The sequence below is a fragment of the Mus pahari genome, chromosome 15 (assembly GCF_900095145.1).
Source record: "Mus pahari chromosome 15, PAHARI_EIJ_v1.1, whole genome shotgun sequence".
In the NCBI taxonomy this organism is placed as follows: Eukaryota; Metazoa; Chordata; class Mammalia; order Rodentia; family Muridae; genus Mus; species Mus pahari.
In genome coordinates, this window is record NC_034604.1 from 59,075,048 (window position 1) to 59,091,013 (window position 15,966).

The window sequence follows — 15,966 nt, forward strand, 5'->3', positions numbered from 1 at the left end:
TACATGAGGAATATGAGGCTCAGGGAGTTTCCTCAACAAGATGACGACAGCACAGCAAGTAGCTGCCACCCTGAAGCTGCCTGTCTTCGTCCGGGACTATGCAGGCTAACACTGGAATGGCAGCGGTCACAGCTTGTACAGATCTGATGTAGCAGGTGGGTCTGAATCCAAAGGTCTTGTTCTTCCTACCAACAGACAAATGTCAGCATCTCCCACCAAAGTCATCCTTCAAAAAGTCCTGAGCTTTGAAATCACAACTAAGTCTATCCTGACTGTCGGAAACTGCTTCTGCTTTCAACCCTCAAACACCACAGAGCTCAGAGGGCAAGAACCACAGTGGTGTGGTGAGCAAGAATGGAGAAGAGGGGATTTGAAAATATAAACTGTCAGTCTAAGATTGCTGGGTGCCATAAGATAACCTGGATGTCAGCCATTAACACCCAGTCCCCACCCTTATGTGGTCCGGGTGCCAACCCTTTAACCATTAACACTCAGTTCCCACCCTTTCCTCTTAGTTTTCTAGTGTGTCTAATACCCAGAAAGATGGCTGCCAAAGAGAGGTTCCCTAGCACTCTTTGAAGATCTCACTGGCACCCATGCAGTCGGTGAGGGGCAGGAGTGAGGAAGGAAAGCTAAGCTGGTACAAAAAAAAAGAAACTTCACAGTGTGGAAGAGCTTCTGCCTCAGTAACAGGACCCAGCTCTGGAGGACCAAGGGGCTCCCTGTTCAGTTGAACCATGACTTGTGGTGGTGGCAGAATCTCAGACTAACAAAAAAAAGAATCTCTACTTTGCCGTAAAGACCTAGATCTATGCTCCTGTGTGGCCCTACCTAGTAGGCACGCCTCCTGGAAAGGGCTAGAACTTCTATTACTAGAGAATGCTATCTAAGGCCTCTCCAGCTATTGCTGGGGTTTGAACCATCCCCTTCACTTCAAGATGTTCTGTTTAGTTTAGAACAAGATGAGTCCTTGATCAAACTATCTCTGCATGGGACACCTGCAGGCTTGCCACATCCAGGTAAAGGCACTCATTTAAGAGAACTCGCTGCCGCCTTCCCTCCATCGTAGGAAGCAAGATTGTGCATAAGCTTGAGGCTCCACTGACTCGTTTAATGAGTAGGAAATGCTGCAGAGCTGAAAGTGGTACCCGTTAGCATCCAACAGCAAGAAAACTCATAAATGCTTCGGCTGGAAAAGAAGTTTGACATGCCCAGTGGCTGATAGGCCCTGTTGAGGGAAATGGATCAGAAGGTTGGAAGGAAGGGAGGCTACTTTCAAGGCATGAGTCCTTTGAGGATGTGGAACTACATTTCCAATATTTTTGGTTACAGGACTTCTACAAACGCAGATAGAGCCTGAAGCACCTGGAGTCCCTGAGTAACCCATTATCTCATGTCAGAGTCAGGCAAGCCTGGCTCAGTGTAGATGGCGAATCAGTTGCATGGGACAGGAAGATAATTCCCCTGCAACTCCATTCCAGAGTAGCTCACAAGCACACTCAGTGGCTGAATGTAACTGGGGATATGCCTCCTCGTGCTGCTGCAAAGACCGACCTTTGCAGAACAGGCAGAAGAAAAATTTGTCTTCAATAGCACTATAGTTAGTTGCCCCTCACTAGAGATTCAAGGGTGGTCATGGAAGTCAGAGCTATCCATTTGGTTTGAGGTTTGTTTGTAAAGTCTGAACGTGTGTTTAAGATTTTAAAGTCAATATTGCTCAGTATTACTGAGAAGAGAATTTTAGAGTTAGCGGTACGCATAAGGCAGAAAGAACAAATCAAGTCACCTTTGGCTTTTCATCTTGTATTTCATTGTGAAGTACTGAAGGTCAAACCCAGGGCCTGGATACATTAGGGAAGTCCTCTACTATTGACAAACACCCCCAGAGCCCGTTTTTAAAATGGTATTTTATAATAGTGTAGCAAATCCCGTGCATATGTTCATGCATTCTCCATGTCACAGCACAGGGGAGGAACAAGAGTTGGCAAAACCTATGGACTTGGGGTTTCAAGTTGGAAATGCCACCCCCTGTGACTTGTTGACCAATGTTGTATTTAAAGACGTCTGTAATGAGATAATTAGCATCCCACATACTTCACCCACTGAAAAGCTATGACTCCGTGACTTTCCTTATAACTGGCTTGTGCAACCAGCATCCCCACAGTCGCTTTTAGAACGTGCTGTCACCCCTGAAGGAAGCCTCACTCATCTCCCCATGTCATTATTCCCATGCCTAGTCCCTGTCCACACCAGCCTGTGATCACCAAGCCACTTTCTAGTTCTGTGGATTTGCTTCTTCAGGACACTTTGTACAACCAGTCTCTTCCCCTTAGCATAATGTTGTCATGTTTGTCTGCATCGTCATGCCTGCGGATGAAAGTCATCACCTGCAAAACTTGTCGGGAAACACTGTTGGCGAGAAAGAGGACGGCCTTGGCTCTCCACATTCCTACAGACTGACTCAATGAGTTCCGGGGGAATCCTCACAGCTGGAAAATGCTCTCCTGTGCAAGAGACATCCTAGGCTTCTGGACCAAAGCCAAGCTGCCAGGCACAGATGGAGATGCAACTCTACCACTTCTCTGGGCAAAGTACGGAGCCTATTTCCTCCCCTGTCGGCAGGCAATGGTAACAGTATAAGGATGAGAACACATGTCAACCGAGCCTCTGTGAAATGATTAGTTCATATGATAGTAGCCTGGAGACTCTCAGGTAGGACTGCCTCTTCTCAGGTTTCCTTTTCTGCTGTGGGTTACCACAGGGCTGGGTTTTTTTTTTTGTTTGTTTGGTTTTGGTTTTTTTCGTGATATTCCAATTAATGGATAAACAGGTCTCCTAGAGTAAGGTTCATCGAGAAAGTGATGCACAGAGCAAGCTTCCCCCCACTCCAATTCCTAGGGCCACGGCTGTGGGTTGAATGGAAAGAAAGGGCTCACAGATCTGGGCTGGTGGCGAGGCCCCTGTGCGTCAACTGCAACTCCTCCAGAGGTGACCACTTCCTGTCAGTTCTGTCCCACACGTGAAACTCCTGACATGACAGTGTGGTTGACTCACGAGGTTGGGCTAGTTACTGAGCGTCTTAGCCACTGGGTACTGACTGTTCTCTGAAGGAAAAGGACAGTTAAGTCGGGCTGTGGTTCAGGTTTCGTGGCTTCTCTGAAGGAGAGAATGACAGATGAATGTTGAACGTGCTAGAGGTGACAAATGGAGGCTGAAGTATTCGCATCGGTGGAGGGAGCCACTGAAGGAGAGCTTCCAAATCAGCACAAGAGGGGAGGGGAAGTGCATTAGCCCAAAAGAACTTCAGATTTTTTTTTTCAGCCTCTCCCTGCTTTTCTTTCTTTCTTTTTCCTGTGTGGTTCAAGGCAAGTTTCTTACTTTAAAAAAAAAGATACAGGCTTTTAATTATACAGATCCTAAATACATACATTTATGCTTTTAAAAAAGTACATATAATATATGTGTTTAGAGATGACCACTTGGAAGATTTTCTACACACACAAACACACACTCATAAGAGAGAAGTCGGGACTGGGAAGGATAGCAAACCACAGAAGGAGTTGGAGGGTAACGGAGGTATAAGAATGATGTAAATATAGTGCTATTATTAGTATATAGTATAAAGAGTATAAAGGCCATCTGAATACCAAGATAAGCCCTGTGTGGGTGTTGTGTAATATCTGTGGCTCTGGGCTTAATGTCTGGAAAATTATAACAGTCATGCCTTTTGTGAAAGTTTGAGTCTATAGGCAGGATCTTAAGAGCATTTCAAACATCTGAAAAGGGCCAAGGTTTATTTAGGCTTGGCACAGAGAGTCAGCTGTCATCAGCAAGATCAAGGGAGAGGCCACAACGCACACAGAGCACAGGAATGGCTCTGACAGAGCTGGCAGGAGAGCCAGCCATCGAGTCTTTTCACTGTGGGAGAGGCAGGGTTACTTGTTACCATTGGCAGGTGCAGTCCTGAATTTGCCGAGTTACTGACTGATCTTTTGGACATCACACACACACACTGACCCTTAGTACTCTGCCCCATGTTAGGGGAAGTACCCTCCCCAAAGGGGTTCCAGACATTTCAGAAGCATACGTTCGAGACAGACTGCCCAGGGACAGATAACATTTATGTGTGTGTGAGGGGTGGATCTTGGCATAGTGGTGATTGCTTGTGATCCCAGCACTTGGGAGGCTGCAGCAGGAGGATAATGAATAGAAAGATCCTGTTCCTGATGTGTCTAGTCCTGCTGAGACTAGATGTCCCAGGGTGGGGTAGTACCCAAGGGGTAAAAGGATGTTTGGTGCCTACCATGTGCAGTTCTAAGACATGACCACATTTAATCCTCAGAGTGAGATTCTTACATGTATATCTTTTCCTACTTCACACATATTTATTTGGGAGCATAAGTAAATTATCATTTTCATTGTTTATTTATCCGAGACATTATTTCACGGTGCAGCCCAGGCTGACCTCAAAGTCAATATCCTCCTGCCTTTGCCTTGAAAGTGTTAGGATCACAGGATGTGACTCCATATACACAACCTCCAAAGAAAGCAGTGGTGACACAGATTGGTTAGTGGCTAGTGGCTGTGGGTGGGAAGAAGACTGATTGACAACATACACACACACATATACATATATATATATTATATATATATATATGTATATACATATATTATATATATGTATATGTGTGTATATATATGTATGTATATGTACGTACATGTCTTTGTGTTTATGTGAATATGTGTATATATGTATGTGTGTGTTGGGTTTTATATATATATATACATTACATATATAACTTATATATATTAGATATAGTAGATATATATGAGGAGGATACATGTATTAGGATATATATCTTACATATTAGATATATGTTATGTATAATATACATATTATAAACATATCCTCCTGCCTTAGCCTTGAAAGTGCTAGAATCACAGGCAGGGCTGCAATGTGATATGGGCCCAGGTGAGTTGTTTTCAATATATATAAATACATATATGCATATATACATATATGTGTATACTTATGTGCATATATGCATATATGCACATATATACAGGTTAATGCATACACACATACACAGAGTTTTATGAAACACGAAAGAAGAAGGGAGGCTATTTGGCAAGAAGCAGGGGACCAGCAGGAAGGAAGAGAAAGCATGGGAAAGGGTAACAGAGGATTGAACATGAGCAAAGTATACAATATACATGTTTTAGCATGTCATAACAAAGCCCATCTATTATACAATGAATATATAGGGATAATACTTTTTTAAATACTACATGTGCCAAAAAAATCTTTTGTGACAAGATATGTGATGGTAGTTACCTCTTTGCTAAGTTTACTGAAACAAAAATATTGCATCAAAACTTAAAGCGAATTATATAATATGCAAATATATTATAACAAAGCACATACTAAAAATAGAGAAAGGAGACAAATGATTGGGCAGCACCTACTGTTTGCATCTCAGCTCTGCCATGATAAAAGACTGGAAGCAGTCTAAGCATCCATTAGTAGGAACCTGATGACATATGTCTAAACAATCGAATTGTCTTATAGTTTGTTGGTTGCTATTGTGAGAGTATCGTGCATCCCAGGCTGCCTAGCCTATGTAGCTGAGTATTACCTTGAACTTCTGACTGTCCTAGTTCAACCTCCCAAATTCAGGAATCACACTGATGGTGGGATGGAATGCTGGACTTCATACATGCTAGGCAAACACTACCAACTCAGCTAACAACCCTAGCCCTTGATGGAATATTTAACAGCAGTGAATATTAAAAGGGAATAAGGCAGTTCTGTATGACAGATATAAAGTAACCTCCAAAATATATTGATAAGTAAAATGAGGTATAGATGTATTAAGTATGCCAACCCTTCTATTTAGAAAAATATCTTGAGGTTAACAAGATGGCTCAGTGGATAATGGCACTTGCTACCAAGCCTAACTAATACAGTTGGATACCCAGAACCCACACGGTGGAAGTAGAAAACCAATTCCAAACCAATCCCTTGGACCTCTTCTCACTTGATGTGCATTGGCAAGCGCGCACACACACACACACACACACAGAGAGAGAGAGAGAGAGAGAGAGAGAGAGAATGTGAATATATCATAATATGCTCATTTGTACATTTAATATGTTAAGAAATACACAAAAATCTGATAGCCTAGTTATCCTGAGTATTTAGGGGAATATGATGATATTGTTTAAGGACAGTGGCTTTACATGTTACTTTACCTAATAAATGTTTAACTTTTACAGTATTTGTGTGTACGCTGCTAAAGACGGGGTGACGGGTGGGCTTGGAGTTGCTGCTTTCTCTAGCTTTTCTTTTTTAACTTTATTTTTTAAATTGTTTTTGCTTTCCCACTGATACTCCTCTCCCCTCCCCTCCCTTCCTCTCCCCTCCCCTCCCCTCCCCCCCCCTCCCCTCCCCTTCCTCCTCCCCTCCCCTCCCCTCCCCTCCTCTCCTCTTTTCTCCTCTCCTCTCCTCTGCCATTTAAACTCATTTCCAATTCTTTGATGGAAGCAATCTAAAAAGTACATCAAGGTTATACATGTCAGAGCTTATGTCCCTGATTTCATATTGAAAACCATAGACATGATAAGTGTCTTTCCCAAGGTCACACAGCTTTTTAATGGAAGCACCTGGGTTTCCTGAGTATGGTTACTGATATATTCAAATGATACACATCCATCTGTCTTATCCTAGCCTCTGAAGGTAAAAGACAGATGAGAGAAAGGCTTGCAATGCATAAAGCAAACCCACCCTGGTGGTGCATGTCTACAGTCCACCTACTTGGGAGCCCAAGGCAAGAGGATGGAAAGTTCAAGGTCAGCTGGTGAGCTCCTGTTACAAAGATATAGAGTGAGATCCTGTTACAAAATGAGAAGTAAAAGGATGGATGAGGCTGTAACTCAGTCATAGAGCACATGCCTAGCATGTACAAGGCCCTAGACTCAATTCCCAATAAAGCACACATACACACACACACACACACATTCACACATACACACACACACATACACACACACTCACATACACACACATACGCGTACACACACGCATACACATCTACACACACTCACACCTACACACATACTCATACACACACACACACACACACACACACACATATATATATATATATATATATATATATATATATATATATACTCACACACACATACACATCCACACACTCACACCTACACACACTCATACACATATATATATACATATACACTCACACACACATACACACACACTCACATACACACACACTCACATACACACACACTCACATACACACACACATATACACACCTCCATACACACACTCATACCTACACACATATACACTCATGCACGCATACACATACACACACATACAGTCACATACCACACACATTCACACACACACATACACACTCACATACACACATATACACACTCATACACACACATACACACTCACACACAAACATACACACATACACACACACACACACACACACACGCGCGCGGAGGCATGCATACATATATGCACAGGTGGAACATGGTCCTGAGAGATCACTTGTGAGTTAATGATTATTACCTTGATTGAAAATTGAATGCCACAGACTGCCCTGTGCAATCTCCATTTGCATCAGCAAGACCCTTCAGAAAGGACACTGTAAGAGAAAAGCACCCCTCCCCATGGATCCCCTTGTTCTCCACATTCACCCAGGCTCCTACTATACCCCACTGTCACAAACCCTAAGGCAGTGCTGGCCCATCCCGCCATGCCTGGTTTATGCAGTCCTAGAGAGCAAACCCTGAATCATGAGCACTTTAGAACTTTGCCAATTATTCTTGAAGTTTCACTGTCGTGGGAAGCAAGATATGCCTTAGAGATAAAGAATATCACACCTAATTCTTTTTTAAGACCTCCCGGGGGCTGGAGAGATGGCACAGCAGTTCAGAGTACTTGTTCTTGCAGAGGACCCAGGTTCAGGTCCCAGCAACCACATGGCTCCACGCAACCATCTGTAACTCTAGTTTGCGGGAGTCTGGTGCCTCTGCTGACCTCCACAAGCACCAGAAATACATGCGACGTGCATACATGCATGCAGACAAAACACTTTTACATACATGAAATTAAATAAGTCTTTAAAAAAAAATTAAGGTTCTCAGAGCACAGTTCAAGGGCTCAGTCCATTGACAGATAAGGTCGCTCTATTAAAAAAAAAAAACCACTTTCATTTGACTGAGCTGAACTTTAAAACAGGTTCACCTCAACCTTTAATGCAGTGGTTCTCATTCTTCCTTCTGTTGCAACCCTTTATTTAATATAGTCTCTCATTTGGTGACCACCACAAAATTATTTTCTTTTTTTTTTTTTCTCCCCATTTGCTGAAGATATTTTCTTCATTTACATTTGAAATGCTATCTTGAAAGTCCCTATACCCTCCCCCCACCCTGCTCCCCAACCCATCCACTCCCACTTCTTGGCCCTGGCATTCCCCTGTACTGGGGCATATAATCTTCGAAAGACCAAGGGTCTCTCTTCCCAATGATGGCCAACTAGGCCATCTTCTGCTACATATGCAGCTAGAGACATGAGCTCTGGGGTTACTGGTTAGTTCATATTGTTGTTCCTCCTATTTGGTTTCAGACCCCTTTAGCTCCTTGGGTACTTTTTCTAGCTTCTCCACTGGGGGTCCTGTGTTCCATCCAATAGATGACTGTGAGCATCCACTTCTGTATTTGCCAGGTACTGCTATAGCCTCACAAGAGACAGCTCTATCAGGGTCCTGTCAGCAAAATCTTGCTGGTATATGCAATAGTGTCTAGGTTTGGTGGCTGTTTATTGGATGGATCCCTGGCACAAAATTATTTTCATTGCTATTTCCTAACTGTAATTTTTCTACTGGTATGAGTTGTAAATACCTCATAGGCAACCCCTGGAGGTTGCAACCCACGGGTTGAGAACCACTGTTTTAAGGCATGGATGAGTCTACTGTTAACTTTAAATCAAGGGGAGTAATGAGACGACTTCAGAGACCTTTCTCCAAACGTCATTTCAGGGTCCTGCTAATAGCTGTCCTCTGTACCTTCAGGTCCACTCAGTGACCTCGTGACTTCATGCGATCAGACCTGCCTTTCCTGCTTTGTAAGCAGGATCATGGTTCTCTTGGTGCTGATCAGTTCAGAGTCCAAGTCTAAGTCAGTTGTGTATGACATGTTCCAGAAAGTAGTGCAGGAAACAATCCAAATGATGCAAAGCTTAGGCCTTTTGCTCTGTCCTCAACAGAAAAGAGCAAGTGAGGGGTGGGGGTGGGGGAGGGGGATGTCAGACTGGCTTGCTTGACAGAAAGCTACCTGTCTTGAGACTGTGAGAAAGATGGCTTGAGGTTGAAACCAAAACAGAGAGAAGCTGAGCCTCCAGAAATGCAAAGAAACGGAACACGAGCCCTGACCTGTCTCCTAGACCTTTCTTCCATGGTGTGAGCAATAGATTCCCATGTTATTGTGCTAGTCTATAGGCTAATTTCATTCTACTTCTCAAAGATGTATTGAAGTAGTCACATCACCTCCTCCTCCACAATGGTTCCCCGAATTCCTACTACTAACTCTCCATACCAGATCCACATAGCAACCAAGTATATAGACAGAAGTAATGGACTTCAGATCACCAAGTTATAGACAGAAGCAACAGATATAAGATTAGATGGCCAACTCAAAGAGTGTTTTCCTAAGAGAGCTCTGGGAGAACTATGGAAAATATACCCAAACTTATGTTATTTCCTATTGATTCCTTTTTAGTTTTTCCTATTTCTTTTATGAATCTTCCACATCTACCTGTTCAAATCCCACTAGTTTTAAATCACTTAAACACAAATGCTGACTTCCTTTAAAAGCTTCCCAGATACTCTCAGCTGGGAAAAGCCAAACCATTTCCAGATGTTGTTCTCCTGCACATAGCTAGAGTGTGAACTGACTGCCCTCAGAGTACCTGATTAGATTATCTTCCTTGGACTATTTTAAGCACTAACACAAGGTGTCCATAACCTTGACATCTCTGAGAAAGTAAGTTCAGGGACCGAAAACCCACATGTGCAGAAAAAGGTTGTCTTTAGGAATTGTGTGCCTAAGAGTTACTTCTCTTGCAGTGGTTTTCCACATCACAACCATCAGCATCCTCTGAGAATGTGGAAGAAATACAAATATGTGGGACCCTCTGAACCAGGGCTCTTGGGTAAGTCCCGCAACAGGCATTTTACAAGCTGTCTGCAATCTGATGTGCTTGGACTTTGAAGAACGACTAGACTCAAGAGTGTCTTAAGCTATAGATTGAGAAGCGGGCTAGCCTGGTCATCCTGGAGCAGGGTAAAGATCAAGTGAAGATCAAGGAGAGCTGTGCTTCCTGAGATGAATCCGTAGCAGCCATGGAAGATCGGGCTCTGGGATGGTGAATGCAGGGTATCCAGCCTTGAGCTATCCAGAGCTGAGAATCCCTTTAGCCTGGCATCCAGCCCATTGACTTGATCTCCAGACAGTCCTGGAAGCTGTGCATCTACAGAAACGCCAATAAGGGTTCTAGATGTGAAGGTGTGTGCACGCACACACAAACTAATGCATGCATGTAGGGGACTTGTAAGGGTTGCATGTGAATGTATGTGCACATGTATGCAGGTCTTAAGACAATCTCAGGGGTTGCTCCTCAGATGCCATCCACTTTGTTTTTGATTTTTGTTGTTGTTGTTGTTGCTGCTGTTTTTTATATTTACATGTTTGCATGCAGGTGGTGGGCATTTGTGTGCTCCAACATGGATGTGAAGGTCGGGAGACTCTTGTAGGAATCAGTTCTCTCCTTCTACTCTGTGAGTTCCAGGGATTAAACACAGGTCGACTTGCTAGTGCCTCTACCCAGTGAGCCTTCTTAGTGACCCCTTAGTGGTTTTCTTGTTTGTCTTGCTTTCAGGACACAATCTTTCATTAGCCTATAGCTCACTAGCAGGCTAGGCTGCCTGGTGAACCCCAGGGATCTGCCTGTCTCTGTCCCTGCTGAGATTGCACATGTTCACCATAATGTCTGGGTATTTTGTTTATTTGTTTGTTTGGGTTTTTCCCCCTTCATGTGGGTTCTGGGGATTTGGCTCATTTCCCCATGCTTGGAAGGAAAGCATCTTACTGTGACTGAACTGTCTCCCCAGTCCTAAATACTCTTTAATATTCTTTTCTTTCTCCGAAGGTATTTATTCCTTCATTATTGCCAGGTGTACAACATACTATTTCTTCCTCCTACGTTTCTTACATAATCTACATTTCCTAGTTTTCCTTTGGGGGCAGACTTAAGCTGAGAGCCACGGGGCTGCCTATGACCTTCCAGTAACTCAAGCAAAGCGTTTTTAATCGAGATATTTTTATCTATCTGGGGAAAACCCTGAGAGGGTTCACAAAAAGGAAGGAACAATACAGATGTCTGCTGTCACAGTTCTTTGGAAATATCCCATGAGCCCTAGGCAATATTCTTGTCTCTCTGCTCATGTGCCTCACTAGCTGCTACAAACCTCACAACTCCAGTCTACAGAGTGCAGCTGAGACTAAAAACCGCACTGCTTCCATAACTACCTATCCAGGCGCCGGCGCTGTTCAACTGCACCGACCACACGGCTCCTTAGAGGATTCCTACCTCTCTTCCCATGCTCTACTTGATCTACTTAATCAGTTTGAGGCTAAACTACAATCTTTGAGGAAGGACTAGACTTCTACCTTTAAATACTTCTCACAAAAACCACAGACACTGGCTTGAACAAGTAGATTTACCTTACTCTCCATTCCTATGGCTCCCCCAACACTCAGACTTTAACACAGTACCAACAGATATGAAGAAAATTATTCTGAAATGATGCTGATAAAGCTTTAGTTATCCTTTAAGATAATAAACATATCATCATTTTCAGTACAAAAAAATGTATTTTCTCTTATTTATCATCAATACTTTCTAAGGTAGAATCCTTTTTGTAAAATTTTTGACACAATATCTTATTTATCATCAATACATTCTAAGGTAGAATCCTTTTTTAAAATTATTTTTGACACATTATTTTCAAATATAGAATTTTCCTCAAAGTGTCTAATTTTTCATTGTGCCACGGGCAATAAGAAGCGGGTTTTTTTTTTCTTCTATCACTCTAAACAGTTACTATGGTCTTATCCTGAAGTCTTACAGGAGAGACTTTAATGACAAAGGTGAAAGATATACTTTCGTTGAGAAACTATGGCACCACAGATACTTCAGGTGTTTGTGTTCATCCCACCTCCTGTCTATCAATCCTGTTTAAGCCGGTGCTCTCTTTATTTTACAGGTAAGAAAAACCGAGCTGGAGTTAAAAGTGGATTTCACACTGAGCTGCAGATTCTGTCCTTTCTTCTTGAAGACTGTTCAGCTTCCCTCTGTGAAGCACAGAATAGGGAGTTTCCAGGCACATTCTGTGAAGCAATGTAAGCCATCTCTCTGCTTATGCTAATATCTACACACAAGTATTCGTCGAGCTGTTCAAAATTAATGCAATTGGGGTTCTGTGCCTGATATGAATACAAACCCCACTCTACTAAAAATGTCCTCCAATCCCATGTTTGATAAACACTTCAAAAGAGCAATGTACTCCGAGATTTAAAATGTGCTTAGATCCTAATTTTCTGTATCTGCACCTGCCTATTGGCCATCAGCACTTTTTCATACAGGATGTGTCAAGTTGTTGCTACAGAAGCTTGCTCACATCCTTGGTTTCAGTTCAGAACTCTGAGCGCACACAAGCTCTATTTCCCCTTAGCTGACATGCTGGTATAACGGAACGACTCGCCTGTAGAACAGTAGTGCTCTGGCTAATCGAGCTTAACCACTCTTGACTGAAGGAAGGTTACCTCTGCATAATGAAGATGCTGTGGAGAGGAAATAACTGGAGCAAAGGCAGGTGAAACACTGAACTTGCTTTAATCTATTTTTAAATGGTTGTCAGATGTCTGAAAGTGACACCCTTGATGGGACATTCTAAAGTTTAGATGTATTCATTAAAATTTACCAAGACCCAACATGATGGTGAATCTTTATTATTACTATTATTGACTTCCCTTTTTAACTGACTTTTTAACGTGGAGGTCTCTTTAATCTGTTTCACGACAGCGAATGTCTGTATAAGCCATTTGTAAACAGCCGATGGCTTTCAGGCAACTTGATCTAGCACTGCTGCCCACCTAGAAAGCTAAGTTTTGGACAAACTGTTCAGACACATAGAGCTAATACCTGCTGACCATCTGCCTCCATTCTTCAAGTTTGTAGTGGCTATGATCTTCATTTATAAATCGATCCTATGGGCCATTGTTTTTTAATGTTTGTTGTTTCTAGCTGTTAAGACAGATGTGATGTGAAAGGAACAATTTTAAACACTGGCAAACCAAAATAAACAAACATTTAAAAATGTGCCTGCGTTTCATAGCGGTCAGGGGGGACTTGACACGTGACCATGGGCTCTTGGCCACATTAAAGCCCTATACATGACATTATCCCATCCAGCCTTGGTCTGTTTCAGAAAAAACAACCTGCTTTGTTCTGTTATAGAAAATGTCAATGGTGATATATTTAAAGCACAGCCAATCCTTGTTAAAAACCCGAAGTTCTCCATACTTACTTTTTAATACTGTTTATCCGAGAGACGTTATTGGAGGGCTGGCTCGTTGTTGGGGTCCCCTGGGCTGTATGTGAAGCATTGATTGGATGTCCTTCTGTCCTTGTCCCCTGACAGAGACTCAAATTCAAGGTCTTGTCCACAGACAGATCAAAGCGCAGTTGGGTCCGTTTCAGAAAAAACTCATGTCTTCCTAAGAGGGAAAAGTCCGTGCCCAACAGGCTCTGGAAGAAGAGTTTGTTTTGCCTGCCCTTGAATGAACTAGGTCACTGCTGAAGCTGGAGAATATTTTTTAGCATCACTGTGATGAAACTTGAGGGCCGTTTTCTGCAGTAGGTGCGACACTTGTTGACACTGCCTGCCGCCTGAGAGGCCCTGGCAAAGGGACTTGATGAAACCCAGTCCCAGAGAGCTGAAATCCAGAGGAGTTGTCACTGACGGCTGCTGGGGACAGGCAGCTCTCTGCAAAGCCCATGCAGGACCGTGACTTAATTGCTCTCCTCTAAGGAAAGCAGACACATTGAGGGAATCAGTCACTGGAAGTCGTGGTAGGAAACCCCCAGGGAGGGTGGAGGGGTGGTGGAAATGAGAGCTCGTGTGTTGTTCATTTAGAAATGGCACTGGGTCTTCCTCTGAGCAGAAGAAACAGAAGGTCAGATCCCCCTCCCCCACCAACCCTTCCTCTCTTCTTATTTTGGCTGCAGTAGTAACGAATAAGAGAAAAGCTAAATGTAGTGGTGCATGCCTATAATTCCAGCACTCAGTAAGCCAGATTGGAAGTATCGTCACAAGTTCAAAGACAGCCTGGGCAACTTAGAAAGACCTGTCTGGAAACAAAAAACAAAACAGGGCAAATAACAAGAAAAAAAAAAGGAGTATATCCCAGAACTTGGGGGAAAGAGGCAGAAAAATCAGGAATTTGAGGCTATTCTCAACAACATGATGAGTTTAAAACCCCATCTTAAAACCAGTCAGGACTCACAGAAAAGACCTACCGTAACTGTCCTCTGAGAGGCTCCACCCAGCAGCTACCTGAAACAGATGCAGAGACCCACAGCCAAACACTGGACCAAGCTCAGGAAATCTTGTGAAAGAGTTGGGGGGAAGGATTGAGGGAAGATAGCTAGGGACTCCACAAGAAGACCAACGGAGTCAAGTAACATGCACCCTTGTGGGCTCTCAGATCCGGAACCAGCATCCAAAGAGCATACACAGGATGGACCTAGGCCCTGGGACATGTGTAGCAGATATGCAGCTTGGTCTTCATAGTTCCCCAACAACTGGAGCAGGCGCTTACCCTGATCCTGTTCCCTGCCTGTGAATCCTGCTCTCCTAACTGGGTTGCCTTGTCTGGCCTCAGTGGGAGAGGGTGTACCTAGTCCTGCATTGACTTGAGGTGCCATGGTATGGGTTCCTTGGAGGGGGAACCTCCCCCTTGTCCAAGGTAAAGGGGAGAGACCTTATGAGAGGGGAATGGGAGGACGGGGGCTTTGATTGGGTTGTAAAGTTAATAAATAAATTAATGGGGGAAAAAAAACAGTCAGGCAATGGGGTACATACCTTTAACCCTAGCACTTGGGAAGCAGGGATAAAACAGATCTCTGTGAGTTTGGGTCAGCCTGGTTTATATAGAGTTCCAAGGCAGCCAGGGCTACATAGAGAGACTTATCTCTAAAGAAATAAGCAAACAAACAAACAAATAAAAAAATCAGGAGACATCATAGAAAAATGCCATAGGGCCTAGTCCTGTTTGTTAGCAATTGTTCCTGTTTCATAGTTTACAATGCGGGCATTTCTTTGAATTTTGTTCAAATCCAAGAAGGGACATGGAAAAATCCAACGGCGTTCTTTGGTAAAGCCCCCTTGCCTCACTACAAAAATATTTTAATGCTCGATACCTGGAAACTGAGTAGCTAGAAGGAAACCTCTCATGAGACAGAGATGGCTAAAATTAGCGCCTCTAAGTGGGTGACTTTGAAAGGGACATGACTTCACTCCGTGGCGAGCACTGTACTCCTCAAAAGCAGTGCCTGTGTGCATGCCTCAGGGTGTGCCTCCATCTTCTTGGCAGAAGATATTCGCAGGGAAAAGAAAAGAAAAAAAGTCACCGTGACGTTATCAAATATCAAGACATGGCTTGTACATCTGATGGACTCCGTTTGTCAGTTTTTAATCTGCACATGAGAAGGACGATAGTGAAAACTGAAAGTAACTCTGAAATCACACCCAGCCCCTTGCAGACACACCCGTGAAATGAGGATGCAGAGAAAGAACCAG

The 15,966-nt window shown here is 43.3% G+C and overlaps 1 protein-coding gene across 1 annotated transcript in view; it reads right to left on the minus strand.

The window, feature by feature from the left end:
* Window positions 1-14,064, minus strand: part of Alpk2 (alpha kinase 2) — a 125,102-nt gene extending 111,038 nt beyond the window's left edge. Inside the window, exon 1 of the mRNA XM_021214980.2 lies at window positions 13,693-14,064. The gene's annotated coding sequence lies outside the window, so the exon portion shown is untranslated. The remainder of the gene's footprint in view (window positions 1-13,692) is intronic.
* Window positions 14,065-15,966: the final 1,902 nt, after the last annotated feature.